The sequence below is a fragment of the Falco biarmicus genome, chromosome 1, assembly GCF_023638135.1.
Source record: "Falco biarmicus isolate bFalBia1 chromosome 1, bFalBia1.pri, whole genome shotgun sequence".
In the NCBI taxonomy this organism is placed as follows: Eukaryota; Metazoa; Chordata; class Aves; order Falconiformes; family Falconidae; genus Falco; species Falco biarmicus.
In genome coordinates this window covers 22,105,822-22,119,865 of record NC_079288.1, presented here as the reverse complement: position 1 = coordinate 22,119,865, position 14,044 = coordinate 22,105,822, and positions in this window count along the sequence as shown.

Sequence of the window (14,044 nt, the reverse complement as noted above, 5' to 3'; positions counted from 1 at the left end):
ATCCAACAGAAGCAATTGTGCTTAACACATTGATCTTAGTTAAGAAGGTATTGTAGACCATAAACATGAACCCCGGTCTCCTACATCTTAAAGGAATACCCTCAAAATTCTGCTCACTTGCTCTGTCTTTAACAAGTGCTTTTATTTTTATTTTGATGAGATAAAAGTTCTAAAATATCCACATTTTTTCTGAAACAGATATTTTGCTTTGTAGCCAGCTTTACTCAGCATTTTGTAGAAGGGAGCCCTTCGTCTGATACCAGACATTTAACATTTGCCCAACTTAATGTCTTCCATTGCAACCATTTCTAAAAAAGCAACCGATATACACATAATGAGAAGCATTTTCTATTACCTCAATAGGCTGTGAATCAGACCCCAAATTCTTTGACAGTTCCCCAAAGTGTGCTGTTGGGTTTGTTTGTTTGTTTAAGAGAAAATAAAAAGATATGTTCTTTAGGATAAAACATCATTTAGAGAAGCACGGCAGGAGACCGCACAGGAAAGGTCAGTGGTCTGCTGTTTTGCCTTCCGTACATTACTGTTTCTTAACATCTTATTTTTCTGTTCTTGGTCTCAGAGAGAAACTGGCAGGAGTTGTGCAAGATCCTTGCACAGCTAGAATCAGATGATCTTTTTGCTACAGCTCTGTAGCTACTGGAGAACTGGTTTCCACTCCTTTCAGCTACTCACTGTTCCTCACTATGGTCTTAATTACTGCAAAATAATGTGGGATGTATCAGGTGAGTGAAAATGAGTGAGGTGTCATAAAAAAAGGTTTCAAATCACCAACACCCAGTTTCTGACAATGTCAAATGCTCCCCAACACAGATAGTAAATAAATTCAGGAAGAAGTGAAAGAAGGGAGAAAAAGGAGGAATGTGCACACGTGCTAAAGAATACTGTGACCTCCTAGTATTGAGGGAGGCAGGGACAGGTTTTCTCAGAGGGCCCGAGAGACACCTATGATGTAGGGAAGGATTGTGAAATACAGACTTTTATATCCCTCTCTTTGGCTGAGGCCAATAATTAGAACCCTCTTTCCAAAATGGCTCAGGCGCATAGAAGCAATGATACTGACAATTGTTTCTTTAACCTGTCCAACAGTTTCCATTTGTAAAGAAGCTCTTTTCCAACCCTATCAGTATAAACAAACACTTTAGTCAAAGCTAATTCTTCTTGCAAATTAGGATCTGCATCTACATATAAGTAACTGGTAGCTGGATGATAATCTAAAACATTAGCTGAAAGGTGCTGAAGAATAATACTATTATTCTTTCATTACTACAAGAAGAAAAGGAAACTGTACATCACATGAAAGGCTGACCAGCTGCTAGTATTACATAATGGATGGGTACACTGCTGATTCAATAAATGCGAAGAATACAGAAATTTATCTACAAAGTCAGACACTCTTGTGTCCACATTAAGAATTTACTAAAATGTATGGCACAAATATACCACATATTTCTTGGTTATTTCTCTTTGCATGCTGGTTTATTTCATATGGGTTTTTTCCCTCAATAATATTTTTTTAAAGACACTGAAAGGAGGGGGAGGAAAACAAGTGTTCTAGCCAGCAAGCGCCTCATCTTACCAACATAACAGAAAAAAATAATTTCCAGATTTGACAAGAGCTAAGCTATGCACAGCACCTACTGAATCTGAGTAAGATTTAAAACTTGAATACAGACAGCAGGCACATCACAGTCTACCTTCAGAAATAGCATGGCTGCAGCTGAAGGGGAAACTCAAGCACTAATGATTGGTTAAGTACTCAATTGCTTCTGTCAGTAAGTTTACAACGTACCACAGGGAAGACGCACGAAAAAAAACCTCCTTGGACAAATTCTGAGTGCATTGACAAAGGAAGAAAAGAGATCCTATAAAAAAAAAAGTCAACATTTGTTAAATAAAAAAAGACATGGTGCTGAGACTACAGCTCAATTCAAAGTGAAACTAGGCAATTTTACAGTTAACTGGAAGAAGTATTGGGAGAGAGAAAATTCATGCTTGAGACAGATACCTGGTGCTTACAAATTAGAACTGGATATTTACTGAGGTAAGATTACCTGATCCTGAACGATGTTTAATTTCTTGCCTCCTCCTTTGCAGAATTTAGTTCTGATTGCTGGAAATATAAAATACTGAAGTATTGCATCTTCATTTGGAAAACAGAGACATGAGGAAAAAGACAATCACATCTATTAGTTCAGGTGGGCATGTACATACATCTCTACATGGATATGAATATGTGTTTGGCAAACACTGGATGTAGATGGAAGCTTCGGGATGCCAAGGGTGGAAGCAGGGGCCTGACAGCTCTTTAACAAGTAAAGCCTCTATACAACAGATACACTCAAGATGCAAATAAAAATAAGAGAGCATATAGTAATGTACCTATGCTCTCTAAACTGTTTCTAGTTTCTTTACATGAGAAGCACAATTTCCAGGAGTTCAGGTCCCACTTAAATAGCAAAACAGACATCCTGATTTTCCAGAGATTATGAAAAATCCTATCACCACTCTATATCCTTGAGTCTATCAGCATAGCTAACTGTATTTCATTTGGAGCAGCAGAGCTACATCAATTTGCAGTAGGCAGGGAGCTTCTGTTTCCAAACAGACCATGAGGAGAGTTATGACCTGCAAATCAGGCCAGAATATCCTTGGCTCTGTTTCAGGATGCAAATACTGCTTTTTCTCTTAGAAATATTAAAATTGAATGATCTACCGAGGAGGCCTTTTTTACCTACTTTGGTTATGGGTCTTTTGGGAGATTGTTTTGACTATCAAGTAGCTTTTAGTGGTTATCAGTGACCAAAAGATCAATTTACACTCTTGGAAAATAAATGCAATTCTTGCTTACAATAAAAAGCAAACGTGCAAGTAGAGAGAAAAGGAAGACAGAACAGGATTAATAAATTACAATTGTTAGCAAGCACTAACATGTATCGAAAATGGCACATTCTCTGGAGTACAGCTGAGCTTCTTTTATTCAGGTCAATGACTCCTTTTGTGATTTCCTTCTCTAAAAAAGAGCATTTTTCAATGATTTATGTATAATAATCTCCACATCAGCATATTTTATTTTTCACTATTTGTTTGTTAAACATGCAGCAAGAATCTAACACTGAAGCCCTTAGCCTTGAAAAGACAACTGGGATAAAGGCATAAAAATATACATATAAAATAGAAATATTTATTACTAAAGCTTGTTTATGATTTAACATGTAGGTAAGGGAAAAAGAATACATCATTTTAAATTCCTGAGTTAAGGCTTTAATGGTGTGAGTTCCAGACAGATACATGGGGCTGTTTATTAAGCAAAAAAAGAAATTCATCCATTCACGGGCCACCAGAGCAGGAAACTGCAGAAAGCATTACAAAGGCAGCTTTTCATGGGTCTATGCAGGTGCTGTCTCTTTGCAGCCTGTAGGAGTAAAAACTGGACAAAAAAAATAAATAATTACTATTTAAATTATTAAGATGACTTGAATCAGTTCAAACAGATTGACAAATTCTTGAATTCAGGGTGGGTTTTTCAGGACTAAACTTCATCATGGAAGATCTTCAGCCATCTCTGCTCCTGTCTAGTTGCCTATGTAAAACCTTTACACTTCAAAGTGTTCACCCCCAAGTGCCTGTTTCAAGCTCAGGAACTGGCATGCTGATTTCTTGGGGGAGGAAAAAAAATATCTGGTGTCCACTTCTTTGAAGTCTCATTCATTACAAAGTCTTGTCACCCAGTCAAAGAGCAGGACAGCCCTGTGACAAAAAGGATACGATTTCCAACAGTGAATCTCAAGACCGCAATATTATCTGAGGTAAAGCCTGAGCCTAGAATTTCTTTGTCTTAAATCACAACAGTTCTTACACAGAAGCATCTCTTTCCAGGCTAGAAAAGTCAAGGGGAGTCTCAGATGACTCCAGTATGCATGTCACATAGGAGTATCCTACCAGTAAACCCATATCTGGATTAATTCTCATTTCTACCCTAAAGACTTGAGAAACTGAGAGTTCTACATTGTCAACATTGTGCCACAACTGAATAGTGCTAGTATTTTGGAGGTTATGATTTATTGTAGCAAATATTCAGATAATTTTAATTATTTGATTGACAACAGAAAATCCCAACAGATTTCAATTGCAGTATGAATTATCTTTTTTACCAGTTCATAACAAAACTGTCCCCTACTGATGTAGAGGATTCCATTGTCTTTCCTGTCAGTACAGAAACTTTCACCAACATAAAATCCATTTTCAAAATACTGGGGGGGTGGATGGACCCCACACAGATGGGGGCAGGGTGGATGGGGGAAGATTTCCAGCATCTTTCAGCTAACAGGTCTCTCCTACCCTGCCAATTTCTGACAAAGCCTTTAAAGACAACGAAGCCTTCTTACTATAGAGCTGTATTCCCAACATTTACTGGGTACTTAGTAGGTACTGACGTCCATAAATATTTCACAAGGAAAAGAATGCATTTCCCAAGCATTGACTAGCTACATATATTATTTATATAAAACCATAACTTAAGTTGAAAAACAATAAATGCTTCAACAACAGACCTATTCACAACCTACTCCATTACTAAGTAAAATGGGCTCCGGCTATTCCTCAAGATCTCATAACTACGCAGAAATTCAATGAGACCTGCATATAAACATGACCTATGGAGGTGGAGTACGAGATTGTAGTCACTTCACCAATACTAGTTAACTTGAACAACAGATTATAAGACACTGACATTCGTTTACATTTTATATTTGTATTTTATGCTCCCATTTGAGCTGAGGTCTCCCACTCTAAACAAAGGACAGAAAATATACAAGGAAGTAGTCTTATCTCCCATTTAATACACCAAGGGAGATAAAGGACTACATTTGCCACCGCCATGCCCCCAGCATAGGTCACCGATAGCCTTTTCTAGAGAAGAAAGTTGCTACAAGAAAGATTAAGGTCAGGAAACCCAGAGATTGCATATTCCAGGTTCATGACAAAAGATTCTAAAGTCTTTTGGGAACCGAACTGAGACTTTCTACTTCCCAAACAACTTAGCTACAAAACTTCCCTTTCTTGGTAAATGAGCTTCAAACAGGTTTTTAAATGACTGCTTTGTCATTCAACCTGTTCAACACCATAGAGGAGGCATCTCAGAGGAGGTGTAACAGACTAATGCTCTTTTGCCTCAAGCACTCATAACATTAATGGAAGTTAATTCTGCTGGTGAAAAAGAGTTAAGTGAGTTTTGCTAGCTCATAACCACAGCTAGGGAGAAGGGAAAAGCTTTTGGAGGGGAGAAAGTGGATCTGAGATGTAGGCAGTACCACCACCATTTATGTGTTTACCACTCAGCTGGCAGCTAATGGCCCATGTACAAACTCAGGATGAAAGTGGGTAAAATAAATTGCATTCTTTAAAAGAACCATCTCTTCTTTCAGTGGCACAAAAAAAACCAAACATCCAAAATGCACCCCAGAAAGCTATTTTGAGTTTGTTCTTTCGGCAAGACACAGAAAGTGCCAAGATGAAGTCAGTCAATTAAGTATTGTGAAGGGAGGTGGAGGTGAGGGGGTAGGGATAAGCAATAAAACCAGTGGAAGCTCTGGAGACAAGACTCACCTCAGTGCAGACAGCAAGAAGGATATTTATGCACTATTTATACCACTCCCAAGTGCAAATTTTGCCTTTCATCGATTATAACACACATTTCAAAGATCTTTCTGCAGCTCTGGCATAACACTAATAATGTCGCAACAATGAAAGCTGAGGAATCAGGGCTACTGCAGCCACTTTGGGCAAGATCAAATGGCGTATTCCTCTCCCCTCAACACTCCAGGGCATCACACATCCTGACAAGCAAAAACCCAGAGCAGGCTGAACGCTGCAACGTGACAGAGGCCGTGTCAGTAAGGGAGCATTTCCCAAGCATCTCCTTGTTGCTTCCTCCATTCCCTTCCCATTGATTCGAAGTGAGAGGGTTTGGGTGTTACTCAGTTTTTCAGCAATGTGATGGGGGCCTGGCCAAGAGCCTCTGTTAGAGGAAGGACATGCATTAGTGGGAAATCTGACTGCTGTTCTGCCTCCCCTGCCATCACTGCTCGTTTTGTGACAGGCAAAGGAAGAAGGTCTCTTGTCTCTGAAGGCACCCTGGAGCTCCCAGTGACTCTGCAAAGCATGGCAGGTGGTGGGCCTGACCCAGCCCTGCTACCCTGCCTTCTCCTTCGCTGACAGAGAAGAGCATAGATTCACAGTGCACCTAAAACACACAGCTCTCAGCAGTGAAGCCCACTCACTTATTACAGTATTGCTGGTTTATATGGCAGGTGTGAACTAATTCAGTTCGTTTGGATCCAAGAGCTCTCAGCAACAGACAGGAAGATAAACAGCCTTGGGAAAGGGGGTGCTGACAAGCATGGACTTGTAGAAACTGACTGAAAGGAGCAGGAACCTGCACACTCAGCTCCCCCCACCCCTTCAGCAGCCACAAAGCATCCCCACCATCAGAACCTCCACTGCTCTCTGCATTTCATTTTCCATCAAAAAGGCACTTCAGGGAAGCTCTGCTTTGGCTGAAACAGGCTACAAGCCCTTGATACGTGCTCCTTCCAAGGCTTAGGCCAAAGAGGATTTCTGGTAGCACCTACCATGAAGATATGCCCAGCCCTGTGTTTCCACATTATCACTAAAGCCAGACTCCAGAGACTCCATTACACTTGTTTCTTTGCCCTAGTACCACTCTGCCACAGCAAAGTGATCCTACCACTTGAAAATGGAACTGATCAGCAGGAGGTAGTGAGCAACCTAATTCCTTCAAAGGGTTATTCAGCCATGTGATCCCAGATAGTATCTTCAAAGACCAGAATGTATCCCCAGTTTGGCTTCATCAAAATCCAGCATCAAACACACCTCCAGGTTGCTATCTCCGATTTCTGCAGCCCCACTCTTTCAGTGCTCGTCTTACAGAACAGTTAGACCACTGAGAAGTTCAGATGAACATCCTGTGTATACAATGCCTGTACCCACATACAAACCACCAGCAGACCACAAGTGATCCAGATGCCTTGTGCCATATCCTCAGCACAGAACTAATTTCACGTTGAGTATAAAAGAAGACAGTAGGACCATGTCCAGTCCAGCTCCACTCTACACCAGTCTCAAGCAGATAAGATTTGTATAGGCCACTTAGGAAGGCATGGGAAAGGAAACCCTGACACAGCAGTGTGAGATCACACACAGCTCTGACACTCTAAGAACTCACACTATAAAACCTTCATTGCTCCAATCCATGGAGCAAAATGACAAATGGCTCCAGTCAAAAGCTTACAGTCAGGACCTAAATCTTCTACCACCCCTTTTCTGCGTGAATTAATTTTAGGTGTTCTGTGAGATAAATTGAATTTTGCATTCTTCCAACTGCAAAAATAGATTGTTCTAGTTATTAAAATAAATATATGAAGAAAAGAATTGAAAAGATAAAAGAGAAAGCAAACTAGCATAGTTAGAAGTCAGAGTCATGCCAAAGAATCACAGTGGTTTTAAGACACTTGTGCTGTGTTTTTGCAAGGACACCAAGAAATAAATAAATATATATATATATAAAAAGAAAATACCTCACACCTTTTCCGAGTGAGTCTTTTTAAAGGCAGTTTGAGGTTAAAACTAAAACAGATGTCATAACTTAACCTGCACTGCACCAGCTGACCGACTTCAGTGGGAACAAGAATGGGCCAAAATTATGTTCTGGTTATACGTCCAGCAATTGCAGGGCATTCTCTGATCAGTATCATGGGGTTTATGCCTCAACTGCAGAATTTGTCCACCATGGTTATCTTCAAACAGCCTTCCTCTTCTCTCTTCTACTAGGTACCATACGTCATTTTTCCCTAACTAATAGAGTACAGTTCTACACAGAGACACTACAAAATCTTAATTGTCCAGGAGGCTCCACTTAGACTTCCCAGGACACAGGCTGCAAGGTCCTCCTGAAAGCTGTCTTGGTCCCTCAGACACCATTTATCTCCTTTCTTGTTGCATTACTGCATATCACTTCATACTGGTTAACCTATCTACCTCCTACCAACATTTCAGCAAGGAGTCCTATGCTCCTCAGGCAGTAAAAAGGTAAAAAACATCAGATACCAAAACCTCAGAGATTAAAGAGACTGACACCTACATCTTTTTATATCTGCCCCCTGAGACTATTAAGCAGCAATTACCACTTAAAAGCCTTGAGTCCTCCAATGTTGCAGTCACCCACTAGACTAGGCCCTCTCAGATCAGCCATTGTGACCTGTTTAGTAGAATATTTTATTTCCTGACAATTGCAGATCAAGCTCAACTGGAACTATCTACCAGACTTGGGGAAGAAACACTTATGGAGATGAAAACATTTTAAAATAAAGCACCTGAATATTTTTTTTAAAGTGAAAAAATCTTGAAAATAAATGTTTCATTTCAGCTCAAAGATATTTCATTTGACTTAAAACAAAGTTTTTACTAGTTTTTTGATTCAGCCAGCAAACTAAAAAAAATATTATCATTTATTTCCACAGTGCTGCTTAGATTTGGGCTCTGAACAGATTTCACTACAGAAGAAAAACAATCAAGTGCTGTGTTGCTAACTGACCAATTAATTCTTAGTTCTGCAACACTGGATTTTTTTCTTAAAGTCCCAGCTTCCTGAATCATGGGATTATATGAAAACTTCACCTTTCTTTCCCACAGAAAGTGGAGGTCTGATAATCTGGGCTGCAAACAAAATCTGGCATGATGGAGCACTAAAATTTTAAATGTCCCAACAAGCAAAACATGTAATTTTCCATCCTACTGTTTTTGAAGTCAATCTCCTAATACAAGATGGGTATTATTTATGATTTTTTAACACTTAGGGTACAGAATATTGCAGATTACTTTCCAGGAGCCATTGAGAAAGACACTTCAGGATACCTCCATCCCTAGGGCTTTTAACCCTCTCTGTTACTGGCTCCCTCTCCCATTTGGTTTGGGGAAGGAAACCATCAGCCAGCTAAGTCTAAACCCATACAAACAGTAAGAGTTAATTTGTTGCAATGTATCTGAGTGTAGTAACTGATTACATTTTTCCCCAAAGGAAACTTCAGTTAATTTGGTTAGTGACTCATATGCCAGGCTGCCAATTACAACACAGATGATTACACACATAAATTCACGTCGGAGTGGCTCAACGATCACGGGGGGGGGGGGGGGGGGGGGGGGGGGGGAAGAAAAGAGAGAAAGAAAGAAAAAGAAGCAGGGAAAAAAAAGGCTTCCCTCTCTCCTTTACTTGCCTGGGCTTGGGGGTGGGTAAGCACCCCACCCTGCAAGGTGCTGGATGCCCATGAAGACGGTTGGAGACTGAGTGCCAAAACCTACGAGACTGGGACATGACATATCTGAAATGGCAGTGTCTTCTAGCTTTCCATTTGGGATTTTCATTGCAGAAATACGTTGCATGCTCTCTAAAAGGTTGTTTGCCAGTATCGTTAGAAGAATCCATATACAAAGAGAGCAGGAAGGAGGTTAAATGAGCAGTGCTTGGCAGTACATCAGTAAATAATTTAAAGATAACCTGTGCATACCAATAAAAAAAATTTCCAATTAAAGTAACTTATTACAAACCTAGACCGATTTCTGAAGTGCTTTATATTCCTAAGGAGGAGTGGGAGAGGGAGAGGAAAGAAACAGGACAAGGAGTCAGAGTCGGATACTATAACATGAGGAAAGCCCAAGCTAGGCACTAGAAAAAAATCCTACATGCCTCATCAATTCGTCAATTAAATCAATATCAAGGGGAATTGGCCAGGCTCCTGAATACATATATTCAGAGAAAATTAGACTTTACACTTAAGAGCAATAGGAAGTTCTGACATTTGGTGGAGAGCGTAGGAGGAAGAAGGTGTTCTTTTATCTTAAATGAAAGATACTTCACTGGCCTAAAATGTATTTCTAACTAGACATTCCTCTAGACAAACAGCTGCAAACATTTCCTTCATTCAGGGTCAACAGGCTAGCTATAGTATAATTCATGCAGTTCCTTGCTGGAGAGGTCAAAATCCTTTACAAACAGTAATTAAGCTTCATGGCACCAGGGTACTATTATACCAGTTTTACAAGGGAATAAATACAAGGATGTAGCGGCTAAGAGATTTGCCCAAGGTCATCAAGCAAGTCGGTGGCAGAAGCAAGCATTACACAGATGCCTGGTCTGCCATCCTCACCTCTCACCAGTAAGCAACTCCCCTACATTGGCCTTTATTAAATAACCATTGCAAAATATATTAATCTTAATTTGGAACTATGTAAATAGACTCTTTCCCAAAAGACAGCAATTGGCTGTTAAATAAATACCAAGTGATTATTACAATCATATTTGCTGAAGGGTGGATCATCAGTGTAATGTGCTGGGTTCAATAAAAAGGTTATTGCCTGTCAAATAAACGTGATGAGCAGAGCCTGGACTGATGTGGAGTATATTCAACAGTCACTGGCTTTGGTGGCAACTGCAGCTGCTCAGCACCTTCCACAGTCTGAGTTCAAGTGGGTTTTTGCAATATGTAAGGAGAAAACTGGTGCTTCCAAAGCAGAGATAATTCCATAAGCAAGATAACCTTAGGCCAGACTCTGGCATCCTAAACTTGATTATAAATGTAGTTAAGTCTCACAGATTTCTGTAAAAACAACTCAGTGTGAGATGCTGTTCTTAACAAGGGTAAAGGTAGTAGAAATCACTCCTCTAGTATGAAAGGGTAAGATGATTTCAGTGCTAGTGCTAAATTAAGTGCAGATACAGGAAGCTAAAGATCTTGCTTCTGTTTTTATTATAACTCAGTAGAAGGAGAGAGCTGTAAATACAGTTGAATGGTCAGATTATGTCTTTCAGAGAGATGGTCTCAACACAAAGGAAGCTATTTTAAATTGCCAGGTTTTTTTATGTTTTTCCAAAGTGTGAGTTTATAAGAATAGTGTTTGTTCTCTGCCAGACAATCATGGATGCATCAAAAAAAATCTTTGTACCCTGCAGAACTGATTGTCATTTGCAGTTACACACTAAGGCAAGCACCCTGCTATAAACTATAGTCATTCATTTTTAGGCTGCCTCACTCCACCAAAGCAGGGTGAAAGGATATTATTACAATAAACCCTCCGTTCTGATTTAGTTTGTCAGTGTAAGCAGCGTGTTTCACCGGAACAACAAGTATTGCTGCTGTCTCAGAGCAAATATTGTCCTTTGCAAAAGCTAAGAGCCAAACAGTCAATGCATGTAGAAGCTGCTGCTTATGTTACATAAACATTTTTCTTTTTTAAATGGGCTTTTCCAGCACCAAGTCAGGGCAGAAGACAGCGGAGCGGTACCGAATGCCAGCACTAGGTGGCAAGCCTCTAACAAGAAGTAACTTCGGGAACCAGAAGCAGAAACCGAAGCTTTCAGCAGTCACCTGACAGAATTTCACGTTGTGGAAAAATGTTCTTGATTTAAACACCTAATGTTTCCCATTAAGAGCTAATGTCCTCCCTATATGCCGGCATAGAGCAGCGGCTAAAACATACAGGACAAGTTGTACTGCAGGCATCGCCTGCAGAGAACAATTCTTACCGTTCTTATCTGCAGACCTTACCAAGATGTTCTTTTTCCTGTTAATGTTTCCTTAACATAGTTACTTTTTTGTCCTCCCCCCCTCACATTTAGTCTGTTTCGGGTTTTGCTACTAGAAACAGCTGAAGGTCGAGATATGAATTTTAAAAGATACAGGCTTTGCTTGATCCAGAGGGAGCCAGTTTGGAAAGTATGTGATGTGGCTTCTCTACCAACGACGAGCCAGGCGGCGCAGCCTCGCACACACATCCGCACTCGCACAAGCCAATTAGAATGTTAATAATAATTAAGTGTCTTACTCCTAAGATGCTCCTACACAGGGGAATGCTAAACTGCCAGTCAGCTCATTTCATTACATGCAGCCAGACACCTCTCAGACCTTGTGTATTTGCTAAGGGAGCCGAGCAGAGCGATTCCAGCTCCAGCCAATCTGATTTCAGATGATCTGCTCAACAAACAAATTAAAGCAGCCTCCAGAAAGAAATGTGGACCAGAAAAAAAGTCCAGCTGTGGCAGCTGAGTTGTACCTTTTACCTCAAACTGAGCCACAGCAAATAAATACAGGGTGAAACCTATAAATTTCCAGTGTGCAGGGGTTTGTGGGAGTCTTTATCTAGCTTTGGTTCACACGCTTCAAAGAGGCTCCATTTCAGATTTGAGATAATCCCCTAATTAAACACAAACTCAGCCTTAAGCTGCATGTCATCTGATTTCTACCCAAAAAATCAGAACTGGACACAGACTTGCTGGAGTTGCTCAGCGTGTTCAGCTCTGAGATCACATTTAACTGGACAGCAAGGGCTGGCCCAGAGGTTGCCTTCCATCTATTTGGACCACGTGAGTCACCCACCTTCCTCATCTTTCATGAATGCTGTAGTCTGGCTCGCAGCTGACCACAATGTATTGCTTATCCACAAATCAAGCCGTTTCAGATGTTAGTTTGCAAACAGCCATGTCCTTTGATGGGCAATAGGACAGAATGCTAGCAAGAAGGAATGGTGGGATTGCTGCTGGAAGAGATCTTGGGTTCAAGGCTTGGTCTTCTGGTAACATTCAGGAAGGGGTTGGAAAGAAAAGCTTGGATACAATTCTCATGAGCAGTCAGTCACTCAAAGTGACTCTGAAGAGTTTTGGAGTTTCATTATCCCTGGCTTAAAAGGAATGAATTTAGTATGTTTCTGATAGCAGAAATGTTATGGCTACTTTTTATCCAAACCTCTAGTTTTGGAAAAAGAAAATAAGGAAAAAAAAGTGAGGCAAGAAGCAAATTCTACAGGAGTATGGAAAGAGAAAGCCCTGTTTGTTCAGAGCACACTCCAAATAAAGCAGGCACAAAATAAGTTAAAGCACGACTGAGTCATTCACATTTCCAATAAATTAAAGGGGGAAAATCCCATCATTTTTCAGTCCATTTCACATCAGAGAACAATCACAACGGACTACTCAATGCAATGATGACTTTACCCCTGCCCCCAAGGGGTTTCTCTGCCTCTTTTGCACAGCTTTGAAAATGGTCACATTTGCCCCAATTTTACATCTTTCCCCACATTCAGTTTGCCCTGTTTCAAACACTTCAGGTTCACACAGCTGCCTGCTTGCAGTTTCTTTTTACTATCCTTTGATTTTTACCAGCTGCAAGAGAAAAAATACACAAAACTGCATCTGATTAGATGTGCATGACACATAACGCTACACCAGAGTGTATATCTGAGTTTACCCAGATTCAGTTTTCCCAAGAGATCAGAAGTATGAGCCAAAACCCAAGCCAGTCCAGCAACCTGAATCCAGTAGACAAAGAATAAATGAAGGTACCTCTGGGTCCTGTTTTCAACTTCTTTGCAGGTAACCAGAGGGGATGCTGTTGGGCCAACTCACTGCTGTGGTAGAAGTCTTGCATACCCAGCTTGAATTTTATCTTCAGCCCTTGGGAAGTAAGAGGCTAAATGAGGAATCTAAACTGAGGACTCAACTTTGAGTTGAGCTTGAGCCCTTATAAGCCACTGTAGAGATAGAAAGTTCCATTAAGACAGGTACAGGTTCTAATGAATTTATTGTAGAACATCAGTGAAAAGAATCAGAGCCCTTGAGTTAGAAGGAACCTCTGAGATCCCTTGTTCAAACTCCTGCTCTAAGAAAAGCTAAGTTACAGCTCTATGTATAGCACAAGACCTTGGAACAGAAGTGAGCAGATGTGGAGAAGTTTCTAGGATAACATTTACCTAGAGCTTTTTAGACATTTTTATCCAAGCAGTACAAACAGTTTGCTCTAGAGCAGAGCAGCTGCTCTGTTACACAATAAAGAGATTTTCTATATTGTATTGCTGGTGTGCTCTGCGCTTCTAAAAGCATTACAGAAGGTAGAATCAGAAATACATGGTGGAAACCAAAAGGGAAATGGTTGCATTTGAGTTTAGCACAAAAACCTAA